Below are 19,583 nucleotides of genomic sequence, written 5' to 3' on the forward strand. Positions count from 1 at the left end.
ATTAAGCACATATCGTGCATCGTACTTGAACTCGTTCATAAATACTCGTTAATCATTCACCCGATGTAATAATTCAAGATGAGGCAGTAAATGTGAAATACGAAACAAATAATTCATTCAGTTGTTTCCTTTTTTCCAAAGAAACAAAAAATTAAAAATTTTCTATAAGACAGATGCTGTTTACTTGAGAAAAAATACTTATTATGCACGAGAATCTAATACAAAGTAGCAAGGGGGCATGTGGGTGGATGAGGCAAAGTTTCTTTCATCCATATGTATGTAGAAATGCTGTTTTTGTTATTTGTTTAATATCCTTATAGTATATTTGCCTTTTTTATTTATTTTCTTGTACCTTTTAATATCCTTTCTTTTTCGCACTTTTAAATGAGTTTCTTTTCGATTCTATTACTTTAGAAGTTTCACCCAACAACAACATGCCATAGAAAGAATATGCGATAATAAAACATTTTTTTTTGCTTTTTCTATATAATCCTGGAAAATATATCACACTTAGTGCGTGCATAGGTTTAGTTTTTTTTCTATTGTGAGAGTGTTTGTATCACCAGTATCTTTGTAATAAGTCGAAGAAATTATTCAGCCTTCTTTATATTAATATATTTTATTTCTACTCCTGCGTCTTTTACTTACCCGCACTTCCTTCCTCCACTTCACTTTACAGTTCGTCCTACATACACGTATAAGTCTAAGAAGGGTACAAAACAACAACTTTAATTTCTTATAAAATTCTAATGTGTCCTGATGTAGAAACACAAAGTATAGATGTATGTGTGAATACGTGAGTGATACAAATACGATGCTATGATTAAAATTAGTCGGAAAATATTGGGTTCGTTAGTTTAAGTGCCGTATAGCTATTTATCTGCTGAAAACACGATAAGACCTAAAGAATCAATCCTTCATAGATCATTACGGTACATTTGTCGTGTTTATTTAAATCATTGTTAAATATATAATTAAAATCGTGTTAAAAAAAGCTAAAATCCACGAAAACACTCTGACATTAATGTGTAATAAATTCGTATAATTCTTGAACTTTTGGAAAACTATTTAAAGCCTACACCACTTTAGTGGGGAGGGTATATTGGGTTTGTGCTGATGATTGTAACATACAAAAATATTCGTCCTATACCCACCTAAAGTATTCCAATCGGTTTAGAATCGTTTTCTGAGTCGATTAAGCTATGTCCGTCCGTCTGGCTGGCTAGCTATCCATGTAGACCTTGTGCGCAAGGCACAGTTCGCAATTTTCAAGATAATTTGATGAAATTTGGCACACACTCCTTGTTTGGCCCAAGGACGAAGGTTATTGAATATGGATAAAATCGGTCTATTATTTCGCCTAGCCCCTATACAACCGTGCAAAGAAATAATCAAATGCTTTATTTGTTTAAAAAATTCATACATTCATACTTGTTTGTTATTGTAGCGAGTCACACTGGGTTTATCTAGTACAATATGTATAGTATATTTGATTAAGCTTAAACTATAATAATAAAAATATTATTTCGATCACCCATTTGTGAGCAAAATCAAATATTTTAAAGAATCTATGAATCTGAATAAAAAAGCATCGTATTCGTTAATCTTTCAAAATAAGTAAATGTTTTAATACATTTCGGTATAATACACCAAAACACACATATTTATGTCCATAATTTCAGACCATCAGCTTATAATCTCTTAACTTTAAGAACATTTAAAATTTTAAAAATTAAGAAAATACTTTGAAATTTATCAGAGTTTTTTCATAAATTTAAAAACTGTACTCTTAGTTCATAACATACAGAGCCATCCTTTATAAACAAGAGTCACCAGGCTTTGGACATTTAAAAAGCCTTGTAATAATTTCATTAATACTTTTAGTTGCAAATATATACGGTTGTAAACAACTGTAACAAAAATTTTGCATTTCTTTATTTTTTTTGAATAGTCCATGTGCGCGCATAAATCAAATTAAATTTAAGTAATGGTATTTTATAGGTGTAGTAATTTCGCGCAATTTGAGGTATATTTTGCTGATATCAGAGATCTAAGGAGAGATTAGGACCTTTACAAACTTACTAAGAATAGGCGTACATTTTTTTAAAAATGTGACATTTTGGAATGTGATATTCAAAGCTATTTACGAATTTATCCAATTCTTAAAAATTATAGATTTTGCTCTTATATTTGTATAAATAGTGCAATGTACACAATAATAATAATCTTAATTTTTAATAAAAATGTTCTAACATTTCCTTAGTTTTTTTTATTTTCTAAATATTTGAAAAGAGGTGATTACAGTAAAATTTTCAGATTGTCCTCGTTTATACGCACACACTCTCAAAATACCCTTAGGAAAATAACAACAACAAGGAGAAGAACAATTTTATACAAACACTCGTATATTAAATTGCGAATGGTGAAAATGCTTTATGGCTTTTTAGTAAGATTTATTTCTTTTTTTCTGAATGTTTTATTTATTTATTTTTTTCTGATGCTGCCTGATACATATTTATGTGTTTTTTATTTGGGTTTCAGTATGTGTGTGTGTGATATGTTTTGCTGTTATTGTAGGAGTCTAAAGTCCGTAACATATTTTCGTTAAACTTTCCTTTTTCAGTTTATTTTGTTGTTGTAGTTGTTCCTTTGTTGCAGGATGGCGCAAGCGATGGTAGTGGTGGTTGTCAGTTTGGGTTGCGAGTTCTTTTCACGATGTTGTTGATATTGCTGATGATGATGGTGGAGTGGTGGTTGTAGTTGCCGTTGTGTTTGTCTATCTGTGTATGTGAGTTGTTAAGATGGATGTGTTTCATTTCAAATACTACTACTACATTCACTATAAGGATGTGCCAAATATGGCTAGAATGGATGGATGTTGTTGCAAAGCTAGTAGCTGGCAGGAATGATAGCGAAACTAATCGAAAAATAATTGGTTGTTGTTCTTAGTGATGCTGCTCGATGTACATTCTATAGCTACTCACGCTTTCAAACTGTATGTTTTGTTTGTTTTCCCTGAAAATGAAAAAAAAACAAAAGTTCTTATTCTGTTTTAATTTTACAATCAACCATAGAAAAAAACCAATCCAAAAAAATTATAAAGAATTGATATTCCCAGATGTGTGATAACAAATGTTGAATTGAAATGAGAATATTACGAAATTTAGTTTCTTTTATAACACACACTCATACGAGGAGATAAATGTGTGGCCATTATAGTTTATTGTATGTTGAAAACTTAACAAGAACAACAACAAGAATTAAACAAAAGTTAAAACTGATAATTTCATATGAGTTTATTCATGGTTTTATAGTTTTAATGTTACATGCATACATATTTAAAAAAATGTCGGACTTTTTTTAATATATGCTTAAAATTTTTCATTGAGCCTCTGTTTAATCAAATTAACTTCCCATAAAAAATGTAGTATTTTCATCAGAAATAGTAACTTGAAGTGCTTCAAATTCGGGTGAAAAACCTATGAATTTTACATTAGCGTGTCATTGGAGGGATGTTGTTCATTTTTGGTAACTCTGAACTACATCTAATCATAGTTTAAGAAGCAGTTAAATTCCGATATTTGGATGTCAGAAATAAAACACATTCTATTAATGACAAAAAAATTCACTGATTTTTCACCAAAACTTAATGTACTTTAAATATGTTATTTGTAATGACTTTTCTACATGTCTTTCTTACATTTAACTGGATTTTCATACATTCTACTGTAATGAGTATTCTATCACCAAAGACTCTGAAACGTTGCAAGATATTCCACCCGTTGAAACATATGTCATGTCATTAGAAATCAGTTGCCACACGAATTGCTTTAAATTAGGGAAATAACACTAGCTTCCGGCAGAAGTCCAAGCTATAACGGAATGCGTAAATTGAATATTAAATTATTTGTGAATTTAGTAAGTGAAGCCGATTTTTATTTAGAATTAAAACGTCAGAACATAAAATATTAGTCGTTGCAACCAAAAAAGAGTAGAGAGTAAAAAATATTGAGCATTGCAACCAATTAAGTATTAGTGGTAAAGATTATTTAAAATAATTAAAGGAACCAAATTCGATGTTCACAACCAATAAGTTGGTAATGACGTTTATAAAAATAAACAAAATAAAATGAATTTATATTTAAAAACAAGTATGAATGTAAAGTCGGGCATAGCCGACCACATGATACTCTACACCAGTCAGTATGTTAAAAATGAGGATTATTAAAAAAGCGTTTGACTTGCCTTTTAACTTTATTCCAGAATATTTTTACTTATTTTTGGCAAAAACAGAGATTTTTTATAAAAGGGCTCAAAGGCGAGTGGAAAATATGGGCCCATCCTTATAAATGTAGGTAGAGGAATTCTCGTATACTTCAAATTTATTTATGTAGAATTTAAAAGTATTATTAGTCTTTATAGGTGAATTTTGTCCTTTAAGTCATTTTCTGAAGGGAGTTTGTATGAGGCCCGATCATTACAAAAATCTGTAATGTCATTAAATGTTTTATAAAACTAAGTTTTGTCGCCTTTAGTTGATATAATAGAACATTCAACTTTATTACGAGCCCAAAGGCCCTATTCGGGGGGTACGGTTGTATAGGAGCATTTTCAATATCTTCGTCCTTGGGCCAAAAAAATGTGCAAAATTTCCTACTATTATCTTGAATAGTTTATGTAGTTTGCGCACAAGGTTTTTATGGACAGCCAGCCAGACGGACGGACATAGCTTAATCGATCAGAAAACGATTCTAAGCCGATTGGTATACTTTAAGGTGGCTATGGGACGATTTTTTGTATCTTACAAACATCAGCACAAACCCAATATACCCTCTACACTAAAGTGGTGTGGGGTATAAAAAGCCAAATTACATTTGAGGATTTATAAAATCGGAAAGATCGCATAGAATAGGTAATGTTTAATATGTTTAATATCTTCTAATCTATTTTGTGTTATTTTCTATTAGTTTTCATAACTTTTACAGCTGCGGAAAAGTAGTACTCTTTTGGACATGTTGGACAGCATGAAGAGCAAAATCCCCGGCACATAAACGTCAAATATTTATCTTCAACAATCCAATTATATACATAAGTTTTGTAAGTTTATATTGTAAATATTTTTAATGAAATATATTTTAAAATACCCATAATCCACAAATTGTGTTTTAATAAATAATATTTCAAACCGAATAATAATTAAAAATAGTTGTGTACGCCATATAGTCAGTAACCGAATTTTACAATAATTAAAATCGAATTAGGGTATAGTTGTGAGAACCGACTTAATTCGATTGAAAACAAATTCAGTTATCACAATGAAACTGAGGGCAGCGACACTCTGGATCCCTTTCATTAATTTCGATTCATTATTACAGCCCCCAGTGTAATTTAAATATTTAGATTACAAGAGATCGCACTATGGGTCAGAGATCAACCCTGACGAGAAGAATATAATTAAATAATTATATACGGTTGTTAATATTGGCTGTACACAAAATTATCACAATGACGTTTGTAGTACAAAATATATTGAGGTTAGAAAAACATATCTCTAATGAACAAAAAATTGCTATAACTCCAAAACTGCTGATAATACAAAAAATTATCAGAAAACAAAATACCGTAAATTGGATTCTATGCAATTTTTGTAATGACTCCTTAATCCGTAGGATGTACTAAAAGGCAGATATATCAAAAAAATTATTGTTTTAAGCTATGACCTCCAATATTTCAAATATTTAAGGCATGGTTTCAAATATTTTTTACCATCATATTTATAATTTTTACTTCATTCGACATTAAAACCTTAATTTACTTGACTATAAATGTGTTGAAATGTGTAAAAAGCAAAATAAAAACCCCTATAACTTCCAAACCCATTAAGATCCCATTCTAAAATTTTTACATAGTAATAACAATAAGTTTATCTATTTGTCGTAAAAAAATAAGAAAAACAAAATATCCTTTTCTAAGATATTTAAGGATAAAGGACATTTTCCAATTTATTTTCTTTGCGCCAGGACTTCATGTAATTTTAATGAAATGTCAAAAACGAGTAATCTTTCGAACGAAACATCATTTGTTAAAATCGGATAACTGGTTATAAGTTATTCAGTCATCAACATTTCTAATTTTGAACAAAAATACGCTAGATGCCCTATTTTAGAGACCCATAAAATATGAACCGAATGAGTAATGGATCTGATTTATACGCCATAGAAACCGCATTAAGGAGTAGAATATATGGCCCTGATATGGAAAAAATTGAAGGGGAAAAAATTTTAAAACAGCGTTTTTTGGTCGATTTATTTTGAAATTACCCTATATTAAAATAATTAAAAATATTTTTTGAATATTAGAGCAAGAAAAGATTTATTTTTTGAGTCCTTGAAACCAAAATAATTAATAAATCGAATAAAATTACCAGTAATATTTTATCGTATTTAATATTTGATTTACAATTAGTTGTATTAATAAATAATCAAGAAAATAATATGCACAATTTTTTTCTTAACAATTTCGATTTTCATAAATATTTTTATTTAAGTTTATAACGAATTTGTCTCACACAGAAGGAAAAATTTTTCTAACAGACACTTTAGTTAACTAAATTTAATTTTCAGTAAACATTTTTGCTGATTCAATAAATGTTTTTGTTTGAGTTTTATATTTTCATATGGAGTACAACAATAAAACAAGTTTTTGAATGTACTAAAATGAAATGATATACAGTGAATCAATTAAGTAATTTGCCTAGGTAAAATTTTATAAATTTTAAGAAAAAACTTTATCTGAACAATTATTTTTAGCAAAATAAAGCAACGGTATGATAACCACATCTATTTTAAAATATCTAAATTAGGTATTTTTCCTGTACTACACGACAGTTCTCCTTACATTAGTTCCAAACAATCTAAGGTCTGTTTAGAGGTCTAAATTTAAACATAGTGTTCCTTCTAGTTTGTAAGAAGATTTTGAAAAAGATAAATCAGGATTCCAATAGTTTTCCTTGGATACAAGTCCGAATCTTCCATAATTCAGTTAGACATGCTTTCGAGAAAATCGCTATTTAAAATCAGCAAAATCGGTCTATAAATAACGGAGATATGAGCAAAAATCCGAGACAACCTCTGAAAATTTCATCAAAAAAGAACCATTTTTTTCATTCTTTGTTAAGAAAGCAACAACAACACTGTGAATTGGATAAAATGTATTTGGTTTTATTCAGCTGTGTATTTTTTTGTATAACAAGAACAAGGAGATAAACCAGTAATATGTTGATAATACATCACATATTTGTTTGAGGGTGGTAATACAGTTTGACGGTGGTATTACAGTACAACGGTGAATATTTCTTTCTCCTACAGTTTATATTTGTTTGTGTGTGTGTGTTATGTGTGACATGTGTGTAGAGATAAAAAAATAAATAAAAACTGTTTTTTAAAACATACTTGGTGAAGGGTATATAAGATTCGGTACAGCCGAATATAGAAATATTACTTGTTAATTTTAAACTAAAATTTTTGTTAAACAAAATTTTCTTTTTTATAGATTCAATAAGAAATTTTGTGCATTATTATTGCCAAAATACAACAAATTATTAATCTGTTTCAGATAAAAAATTTGCTTGAATTTCAGTACAAATGCAAATAACTTGCGTTATTGTTTTAGTAAAATAATTGTCTGGAAATGTTGCGAATATTTATTTAATGTTTTTCGGAAAAAGTATATTATTTTAATAAGAAAAATTGTGAAATTTTTTCAATAAAGAATTTACGAATTTGAGTACTTGATTTTACGAATTGCGTGATAGTTCCTATTTAAATAAAAAAATGCTTTGCTTTATGAATGTTTTGTTTGAATTTAATTTTTTTTCTGTGTACATTATTTTTAATATTAGATATATTTCTGGATGAAAGACCATTATGATGGAACCTTCTTAAAGACTAAATTAAGTCAAAAACCTTTTCAAAAGTTATTGTAAAACCACACTCGTATTAGTAAAATAATTAATATTTCTCATCATCTATGAATCACTCCAGTTCATTCCTAGATCTTATATGTCGACCAACCACACTACTGAGATGGCTTCTGTTACTGTTACTGTAACTGTCTGATAACTTGAGCATGATTTAAAAGTAAACTCCAACACACTCAACCATGAAGAATATGGTATTAACAAATTTGCCACCTCTCTGTTTTGCCAAACCTTAGTTCAGGACATCATCTATTCCGCCACTGCAACTGTCAGTCCATCGAATAACCTGTGATACAACTCGAAACACTAACGCATTCGCAATCTATGTGTATGTTAAACCAGTTTTCAGAATCGGCAAATAACTTTTTGACCCGAACCTCCAATAGTTCTATCAGATATACGGTCGGAAAGAACGCTATTTAAAATCGGCAAATTCGGTTCATAAAGATATGAGAAAAAATTGGACACAACCTCTGAAAATTTAATCAAAAATTTAGATTTTAAATTCATGCTCAGGCAGAAATTGTAAAAAAACAACAACAAAACATACGATAAATTTTTTATTGTACTTTCTTGTTAATAAAATCTATGTTGAGCATGAACATCACGTTAAGAATGAAGCAGTAGTTGATATTGGCTATAAAGATGAAATTATGTATGTAGAGTCAATCCGTGTTAAGTGAAGAAGGGTGCTTTTTTGTCTTCAAAAGGTACATTTTTAATTTTTAATAATTTTGAACTTACACAAAGAAATGAAGAAATATACACATCTGACACCAATTTTACTCCAAAGTGTTATTCTTTTTTAATAACATCCGTTATGAAAGTATGTACACAGAAAAAAATGAAATTCAAAATCAAACAGAAAATTTATAAAGCTAAGTATTTTTTTTTACTAAAATAGGACCTATCAAGAAATTCGTAAAATCAAGTAGGGTAGAAATTAAAACTACAATACATATTCATAATTTTTTCTTGGTTCGGATACTTAGATATGTTGGCTTTAGTTTTATTGCTTTCAATCTTTCCTTAGTCATCCACATGTAGATATTTTTTAACTTTTCCACACTGACCAAAAACGGCGATACCGCCCCATCCATGGGGTAAATGCGCTAAGGAGATGGGGCAGATTTGTCATTAAAAAATAATAGAAAAAATTACAAAATTAAAAACTTATTTTGCTGTTTTATACTTTAATTCATTAAACAAAGTATAATAAACCAGATATTTATTGTTTATTTCACAAAACTTAACAAAAAAAATTAAACAAATTATTACTGATTTTTTCTATATTTTAATAAAATTTTGTTCTACATCACTAGCATTACATATATTTGGCACATGTGCCCCACGGTCAGTTTTGGTGTTTAGCTTCAAATTTTTTCGGGCTTCAAATTATATTATCAAAAATATTATTATGTCTTATTGTTAACTATTATTGACGTTCCAATACTGACGTTCTAATACTATCACAAAAACTAAAAAAAATAGCACAAAAAGTTCAAACAGTGAAATATTTTCACAGCCCTTTGAAAAACAATTAATCATGTCTGCCTCCCATCATATGTAAAGTTAATGTTTCAATTTATCAGGATGAATCGATATACGAAAACAAAATTTGATAATGCGACAAAATCGATTACTCAGTTTTCAAGTTATTCGCTTTGGCAGATGTGCCCCTATGACGTATGATCCCCCTTCTACCCTACTCAAATTCGTAAATTCTTTATTGAAAAAATTTCAGGATTTTTCTTATTAAAGTAATACATATACTATTTACGAAAAACATTAATAAATATTTTCAGACAATTATTTTACTAAAACAATAACTCAAGTTATTTGTATTTGTACTGAAATTCAAGCAAATTTTTTATCTGAAACAGATAAATAATTTATTGTATTTTGGCAATAATAATACACAAAATTTCACAATGTCTATGAGCAATGTGACATAAAGTCTATAGATTTCAAAGAGCCGATTTATCAAATAAAGGCTTAAAGCGCAGCGGGTATTCAAAATAAACAAGAGTTTAAAAGCGCTGCGACCGACCGACCTTTTAAAATGAATCCAAAAAGCAACAAACGCCAATTCTTTTCATTATAAGAGTGTCCCTTAAATTCATTACAAATTTTCCAATATAATTCTGTTTTTAAAGTGACACAATGTCAATGAACATTATGGTACTTTTGAAAATTGTCATAATGTCCATTAACACTATGACACTTTTTGGATATATTTAAAAATTTTAGGGCACTATCACACTTAACGTACGTAAAGTCTAATGAAAAAGTAAAATGAAATTCCATCCGTATAAGAAACAAGTAAGAGTGTTATATTCGGCTATGCCGAATTTTATATACCCACCATTAAATCATTCTTATTAATAAATTTTGATGTTGTCGATCTATGTTGAATCATATGTCAATATTAATATGAATATCAAGGAAATATTTGGAAGAGGGCCTTTAATAAGGTGGTGACCTAAATAGGGGCAAATAATAGGGGCTCATACAAACATTTTTATGAGAAATTTCACCAATAATTTATGAGTCAATTATAGACCGATTTCCTTTATATTTGAAAAAGAGTTTTTGGTTAGTACAAAACTTGATTATGTTCTGAAGGGGACCTTATATGGGGTTTAAGGCCAATTATGAACAGATCCCTATAAAATTTTACGAAGATATTTTAATTCTTATAAAAACTGTTTGTGACGAATTTCACCTCTATAGATGCATCTCTGAGCCAGTTATGAACGATGAAGTTATTTTTTGAAGGGGACCTTAAATGAAGGATAGGCAAACACGTGGACCGATATTGCCCACTTTCAATAAGGATCGATCCTTATAAAATTTAATAGGAAGCTTTTTGCTAGTACGAAACTTGTTTATGAAGACTTTTACCGCTTTCGAGTCAGTAATGAGCCTGAAATCCATTGGGGGGAGGGGTAGGTTCATTAATGGATTTATGTTCCCATAAAACATTTTTTGCCGATTTTCACCGCTATTGCTGCTTCTCTTAGCCAGATATGGGCGATAAAGTCATTTTTTGAAGGGGACTTTATATGGGGGGTAGGGTCAATAATGGACCGATCCTTACACACAGAAAACAGATCGATGGGAAATCGGTTACCATGATAAATATGTAGTTAAACTAATTAAAATTGTATCGCTGTTATTGAAAAACTGTATACTTAACTGATTTTCTATATTCAGTATTAAAAAACAATAATACTAATCGAATTGTGGTTTTAACAATTTCTAAATCAATAATTTGAACTGAATTGTATCGGTTATTAAATTCATTTGGCAATTCAGTAAATGTAGCCGACTTTTATTTAGGATTAAAACGTAAGAACATCAAATATTAGTCGCTACAACCGAAAAACAGTAGAAAGTAAAAAATATTGAGCACTGCAACCAATTATCAATTGAAGTAATTATTTAAAATTTAATTACGGTTAAAGGAACCAAATTCGATGTTCACAACCGATTAATTGGTAATTATAGTTGACGTATACAAAAATAAATAAAATAAAACGAATTTATAATATAAAAAACTTAATTACATTTGAGGATAAATTAATGCAGAAATTTGGATACAAAAGGTAATGTTTGGTGTATTTTATATCTTATAATCTATTTTGTGTTATTTTTCTATAATTTTTAATAATTTTACAGCAGCGGAAAGGCGTGGAAAGATAGTGTTCCTTTGAAAATGTTGAGCAGAATCAAAAGCAAAATCCCTGTTTATTACCATGAAATTCTCAAAGCAAAAGGGGAGAAGTTATTTTATATTTATACGTTTTGTAAGTTTATACATATTTGAAGCATGGAGCCGAATAAGGGCGTATAAACCATTTGGGAAATTTTACAGGAGACGATAAAAACATCATAAAACTTTAAAATCGGCATTTTTTCCTACTTTTTTCACATATATGCATAAATATAACTCACATATATCCCTGTGCTAAAACTCAGTTAAAAATTTGAGTTACAACTTGCCAAAATTAATACTTGAAATTTTGCTAAAATGGAATAAGGGCATATATCCATATATTTTAGTTGAAAGTATATATATACTTCTTAATTATTTTATTATATAAAACTTGGACAGCCTCAACATAACAGTCTAGAGCATTATTTTCTAAAGTTTCAAGGACATCCTTCATTATCCTTATAAGTAATTAAAACAAAAACCAAAAAAATATATTTTTTTTAGTATTTTTTATTAATAATTAGAAAAATCTTTCTTTAGAAAAATTTTTAAATCGCACCTTTTTGCGTTATTGCCAAAATCAGCGAACCACATTATTATCTTAGTTCATTATCAAATTGGATAGGACCTCTTTTAACTAAAATAATCCGAAAATTACAAGATATAATAATTTTTTAAAATATAACTATAGTTATGGATATACGCCCTTCTTCTTGTCCACACTTTCATACTTAAATAATTCATTCAATAATAATCTTTTTTGCAATAAATTAAAAAATTAATAATTTGAAATGTTTTCCAACCTTTCTGCAAAAATTTGGTGCAATTAGAATTAAATATTTATACGATTTTTTACAGAAAAAATACATTAAATTGCTAATATTTTTTTACCCAAAAAAATAAAAAGTATTTAAAAATCGTGCTTTTAAAACTATCTATTTTAGCGAAAAAAATTATATTTTTTCTATTTATTTTTTATGAATATATGTAAAAAGGTTAGTTTAATATAATTATGCGAAAAAACGCGACTTTGAAAAAGGTGGTCTTTACGCCCTTATTCGCATTCGCTTCATATGTGAACTATTGATTACAATGGTGAAATGTAGTTTACGTTAAGACAAAATTACGACCACTTTATTTACCACAGGTAATTAGTTTGTTGAAAATGCGGTAAATAAAACTAGTGAAAGGTACTTTTCGTACTGAGGGATATATGGAAATTATTTTTCTTACAATACTGATAAAATTCGGTACTAATTTAAATTTTCCAATTTGTGATCGTTTTTGCTATTTTCCATAATAATAAAGAATATTTAAATTGAAATTTTTTTTTATGCCTCAATTAAACGTGTTTACTGACGGACGGACGGACGGACGGACGGACGGAAAATTATATGTATTTTTAAAAAAGTTTATAAATTAATTAAAATTACTTATAATTATATTGAAAATTTTACTAAGCAATAGTTTTATTATACTTAAATTACATACTTTTATTGCACCCTGTAAATACTTATAACTTGAACTATAATAGAATTATTTACAGTTTAAACTTTAACAATATAAACGAATACATTTCTAGAGCTTTTCCCTTTTTGTCTGTGAAAACTCACTTGTCATGATCACCCCAACCGTTAACACAATGTTTGTTCTATGTAATGAAAAACCACATACAGAATGGGGAGAGAGAAAATGATACACTGTTAAGAGAATAAAGAGACTTTAAAAGACATTCATTACAACATTTACATGAAAGACACTGCAAGAAGATTGAATAAGTTGAGAAGAAGCTGTGTAAAGATAAACCGAATACCATTTTGTAATAGGTTAATTTAAGTTTCTTTTCATATTCTAAATGAAAATTTGTGATGAGCGGACTGAGAGTGTTTTGGTTTCAGTCTTAAAATTTCATATTAAAATCTTTCAATATATGGATTGTCACAAGACAAGTTTTATATTCAGCGGCTAAGATAAATAATTTGCTTGACGTTCCTAGAAAGAGAAATTCTGGTATTAGTTAATATCAAGATCACCACACTCTAAATGAGATATATGGGCTAGGATGTATCTATTAATGGATGCAATCGGTCGAAATTACTTACTAGCAAACAAACCTGATCGTAGAAAATGTTAACTGCTACAAAATTATTCAACGTAGAAGAGATGTAACTAAAAAGTGTAAATAACTCTTCATAACGATGACTCTTTATTCCACGACTTTGTAATTACAATATATCTTACCATTAATCTGTTGAGTTTCTCAGTAGATATTCGGCTGAAGATCACATTTAGTTGCTCTGTGCATTATTAGTAGCAGTTTATGTTATTTAACTTCTAAACTATATAATTTTTAAAAAGTTCGGAAAAAATGATCATCAACATTATTCGAGATTGAATATAGTTGATGTGGGAAACTAATATCTCCCAACACGAAAAGATATTATAATGCCTGAGGCATCGTTTTTTTAACAAAGAAAAATTTATGACTTATTTATAGCGTATGAATAGGGTACACGTTTGTTTTCAAAAATTCCATTAGTAGGCAAACAAAAATACGGAATTAAATTAATTTTAAAATATTTTATTTAAAAACAGAAATAAACTGAGTGTCAAATTCTTCATTCGTTGCCTTGTAGTTTATACTATTGTTCCGCAAGCAATCACACCTTTAACAACATAAACACGAGAATAATAAAAAACCCACATACATGAATTTCATTACTTACTTAATTTAACTTACTTACATATACCCACACACTTAAGTAAAAACATACATACAAATACAACAATGACAAAAATAAGTAAAATAAAGTCTAAACAATGTTCTCTGTTTTAATTTTAAACTTTTGCTTTAACTACACATAAAAAGCATTGTGTGGTTGTTTTGCTATTCTTTGTTTAATTCTTCTTTTTATAAAACTCTGGCTTTGCTGCTGAAGTGAAACGTTTTGACAGGCAAGAGTTATAAATTCAACACACCTACTACTACTACTCTTTTCTAACAATAGTTCTTCATCAACTTCACTATAAAACCCAAACTAAAGGCAAATGAATGTGAAGAGCAGTCATAGCTAAATGTATACCAAACTGCTACTGTCAGCGCACATATTTGCACGACAGCACTAAGGTGTTACATTTCAAATTAAATAAGAAAAGCAAACTTGCAAAAATTTTAAATGGGTTTTATTCCGGTTGGGTTGAAATGAATATACACTACCAAATGGTTTTATATGTTTAGGCTAATATAGTTTGTGTGATATGTAATGAGAAGATAAAGACTATCGAATCATTAACTAAAATAAACAAATTGGGATATTTCTACGTGCACAATAAACCTATTTCTATTATACAACACAAAGTGCCACCAAATTACATGTAGGGTATACTAATATCAAGAATATAAAATAGTGAAAAGGTGACAAAACTAAAGTTATCTTACGTTAAAAATTGTTGACCTCGCATACATATAAAAAATAATATACTCGTAGTATAAGACACAAGTTTTACTAAAACAATACATAAAGTATGGAAATATTTTTAAACTTTTTCTATTTGCCAAAGGAAAGAAATGGATCTTTACAATTAACTTTATACTTTTTACTTTTATCTGCACATGTATTTCGTTTAATACTACATACAGTGGTTTGAAGTATTTTTGATTATCGCGTAACAAATATTTTTTTAATATATTAAGTTATATAGAAAAATTAAAAAAAAACAAGTAAGAGTGTTATATTCGGCTATGCCGAATATTTTATACCCACCATCAAATCACTGATATTTAAATGAACTTTGATATTTTGAATATTTTATTATTATATATCGATATTAATAAGAATATCAGGGTAAACATTTGAAAGAGGTCTATTGAAGCCATTAAGGAGCATTAAAGTCATTAAATATGGTAGTGAGAGTTTAAATCAAAATTGTTTTATGTCGAGTTGCATTGCGGTATTCGTATTTTTCGCGTCATTTTCTGAAACGGAATTTATATGGGGGACTGATCCTCATAAAATTGATAGAGAGATTTTGGTTCTATAAAAGAGATAGAGATATTAGCTTACAAGAAACTAGTTTTATGTCGAATTTGATAAATCTACTAGTGTTTTTAAGCCAGTACTGAGCTTTAAGTCATTTCCTGAAGGGGGCTTATATGGGGGGTAGCGTCAATTATAGACCGATCTCCGTAAAATTATGTAGAACGATCTTGGTTACTACAGGTCAGGTTTATATCGAATTTCATCGCTTTACTCGTTTTTTTGATGGGGGCATTATATGGGGGTAGGTCAATTAAGGCTCGATCCACATAAAATTAACTTAAGAGTTTTTGGACTGGCAAGAAACTTAATTGAGTCGAATTTTATTACTATACTCGTATTTTTAAGCCAGTAATGGGCCTTAAAGTATTTTTGATAGGGACCTTATGTTGGGGTTAGGGTCAATTAAGGCCTGTTCCACATAAAATTTGGTAAAGAGATTTGGCTTGTGAAAAACTTACTTTGTGAAATTTCATCGATATACTCGTATTTTTAAGGCAGTAATGAGGTTCCTTTGGTTCCTAAGATACATACTTATGTCAAATTTCTTCGCTATTGTTAGTATTTTTACGCCCATAATTAACGTTAAAGTCGTTTTCTGACCACATAAAATTTGGTAAATTTTGACTTGTATAAATCTTACTTCTGTGTAATTTCATTGCTATAATCCTATTTTTAAGTAATGAGCATTAAAGAAATTTTATGGGGGGACTTCTTATGGGGGGTAGGGTCAACTATGGAACGATCCACATAAAATTTGGTAGATAGATATTGCCTAGTATAAAACTTATTTTTGGGAAATTTGGTAAAGAGATTTTAGTATAGTAAGTTAGTATAAAACTTACTTCTGTTAAATTTCATAGCTTCTACATAAAATTTCATAAAGATTTTTTGGCTAGTAAGAAACTTACTTATGTCAAATTTCATCGCTATACTTGTATTTTTAAGAGAGCTATGAAAGTTAAAGTCATTTTCTGAAGGGGACGTTATATGGGGGGTAGGGTCAATTATGGACCAATATACATAAAATTTGGTTGAAAGATATGGACTTGCATGGAACTTATGTGTGTCGAATTTCATTGCTATATTCCCATTTTTAAGACAGTAATCAGCTATTTAGTCATTTTCTGAAGGGAACATTATATGGGGGGTAGGGCCAATTATGGTCCTATGGCCACCATAATGCAGAATTATTTTTCAGACGTCAAAAAACTGACCTATGCGAAATTTTGTGGTATTTGCTTCATAAACAACGAATTTGTGAATATTTTAAGGTATTTATATAATGTTCCGGAGGGTACAGTTGTATGGGGGCTATGTGAAATCGTTAACGATTTTGCCCATTTTCAATACCAAACATTTCTGATCAATAAAATATTTTTGGGAAAATTTCATCTCATTATCTCTTATTTTGTGGACGCTATCGTGCCAAAACAGACAGACAGACGGACAGACGGACGGACATGGCTAGATCGTCTTAGAATCTTACGAGGTTTCAGAATTATTATATATATTTATATATATATTATTTCCTATATTAGATTTATATATTATATATTTATATATATATATATTATATATATATATATATATATAATATATATATATATATTATATATAGATATATATATATAGTTATATATATATATTATTTATATATATATATATATTATATATATATATATTGGGTCTTAGAGCAATATTTCGATGTGTTACACACGGAATGACAAAATGATGGTGGGTATAAAAACTTTTAAAAATTTTAAATTTTAAACAGACGGAACTAGACGTATGAGTAATTTGTATTATATAAAATATGTTAAATAAAGTATACGTATCAAGAAAATAAGGTATACGTAATAAAACAAGTAGGAAAGTATAGTCGGGCATGGACGATAAACTACACCATGAGAATATTTTTATACCCACCATCAAAAAAGATGGGGGGTATATTGATTTTGTCATTCCGTGTGTAACACATCGAAATATTGCTCTAAGACCCCATAAAGTATATATATTCTGGGACCTCGTAAGATTCTAAGACGATCTAGCCATGTCCGTCCGTCTGTCCGTCTGTCTGTTGTTGGCACGATAGCGTCCACAAAATAAGAGATATTGAGATGAAATTTTCCCAAAATATATTTTATTGATCAGAAATGTTTGGTATTGAAAATGGGCAAAATCGGTCAACGATTTCACATAGCCCCCATACAACTGTACCCCCCGGAATACTGTATAAATAGCTTAAAATATTCACAAATTCGTTGTTTATGATGCAAATGCCACAAAATTTCGCACAGGTCAGTTTTTTGACGTCTGAAAAATATTTCTGAATTATGGCGGACATAGGACCATAATTGGCCCTACCCCCCATATAAGGTCCCCTTTAGAAAATCACTAAATAGCTGATTACTGGCTTAAAAATGGGAATATAGCAATGAAATTCGACACACATAAGTTTTATGCAAGCCAATATCTCTCAACCAAATTTTATGTATATCGGTCCATAATTGACCCTACCCCCCATATAACGTCCCCTTCAGAAAATGACTTTTAACGCTCATTACTCGCTTAAAAAATACAAGTATAGCGATGAAATTTGACATAAGTAAGTGTTTTACTAGCCACAAAACCTCTCTATGAAATTTTTGTGGATCAGTCCATAATTGACCCTACCCCCCATATAAGGTCCCCTTCAGAAAATGACTTTAACGCTCATTACTGGCTTAAAAATGGGAATATAGCGATGAAATTCGACACACATAAGATTTATGCAAGCCAATATCTCAAAACCAAATTTTATGTATATCGGTCCATAATTGACCCTACCCCCCATATAACGTCCTTCAGAAAATGACTTTAACACTCATTTACTGGCTTAAACAACGCATCCCCCATATAAGGTCCCCTTCAGAAGATGACTTTAACGCTCATTACTGGGTTAAAAATACAAGTATAGCGATGAAATTTGACATCAGTAAGTTTCTTACGCCAAAACTTCTCTATGAAATTTTATGTGGATCGACCCATAATTGACCCCCCATATAAGGTTTCCTAAGCTCATTACTGGCTTAAACAAACGAATATAGCGATGAAATTTGATATAAGTAAGTGTCTTACAGGCCAAAAAATCTTTATGAAATTTTATGTGGATCGGTCCATAATTGACCCTACCCCCCATAAAAAGTCTTCCCATAAATTTTCTTTAATGCTCATTATTGGCTCAAAAATATGATTATAATAATGAAATTACACAGAAGTAAGATTTATACAAGTCAAAATTTACCAAATTTTATGTGGATCGGTCCATAATTGACCCTTCCCCCCACATAAGGCCCCCTTCAAAAAACGACTTTAACGTTAATTATGGGCGTAAAAATACAAATATAGCGAAGAAATTTGACATAAGTATGTATCTTAGGAACCAAAACCTTTATATCAAATTTTATGTGGATCGGTCCATAATTGACCCTAGCGCCCATATAAGGTCCCCTCCATAAAAATACTTTAACGCTCATTACTGCCTTAAAAATATGAGTATAGAAGTATGTTTTTCACAAGCCAAAATCTCTTTACCAAATTTTATGTGGAACAGGCCTTAATTGACTCTACCCCCAACATGAGGTCCCTATCAGAAAAATACTGGCTTAAAAATACTAGTAGATTTATGAAATTCGACATAAACTACTTTCGTGTAAGCTAATATCTCTATCCCTTCTATAGCAACCGAAATCTCTCTATCAAATTTTATGAGGATCAGTCCATAATAACACCACCCCATATAAATTCCGCCCCAGAAAATGACGCGAAAAATATGAATACCGCAAGGCAACTCGACAACAAAACAATT

General features: G+C 29.5%; 1 long non-coding RNA gene across 1 annotated transcript in view; it reads right to left on the reverse strand.

Annotated features, from left to right (window-relative positions):
* Positions 1–2,456: 2,456 nt before the first annotated feature.
* LOC124419349 overlaps positions 2,457–19,583 on the reverse strand; it is a 131,203-nt gene continuing 114,076 nt past the window's right edge. Inside the window, exon 5 of the long non-coding RNA XR_006940505.1 lies at positions 2,457–3,015. This is a non-coding gene — a long non-coding RNA (uncharacterized LOC124419349). The remainder of the gene's footprint in view (positions 3,016–19,583) is intronic.

This window comes from Lucilia cuprina, chromosome 4, assembly GCF_022045245.1.
Source record: "Lucilia cuprina isolate Lc7/37 chromosome 4, ASM2204524v1, whole genome shotgun sequence".
Taxonomy (NCBI): domain Eukaryota; kingdom Metazoa; phylum Arthropoda; class Insecta; order Diptera; family Calliphoridae; genus Lucilia; species Lucilia cuprina.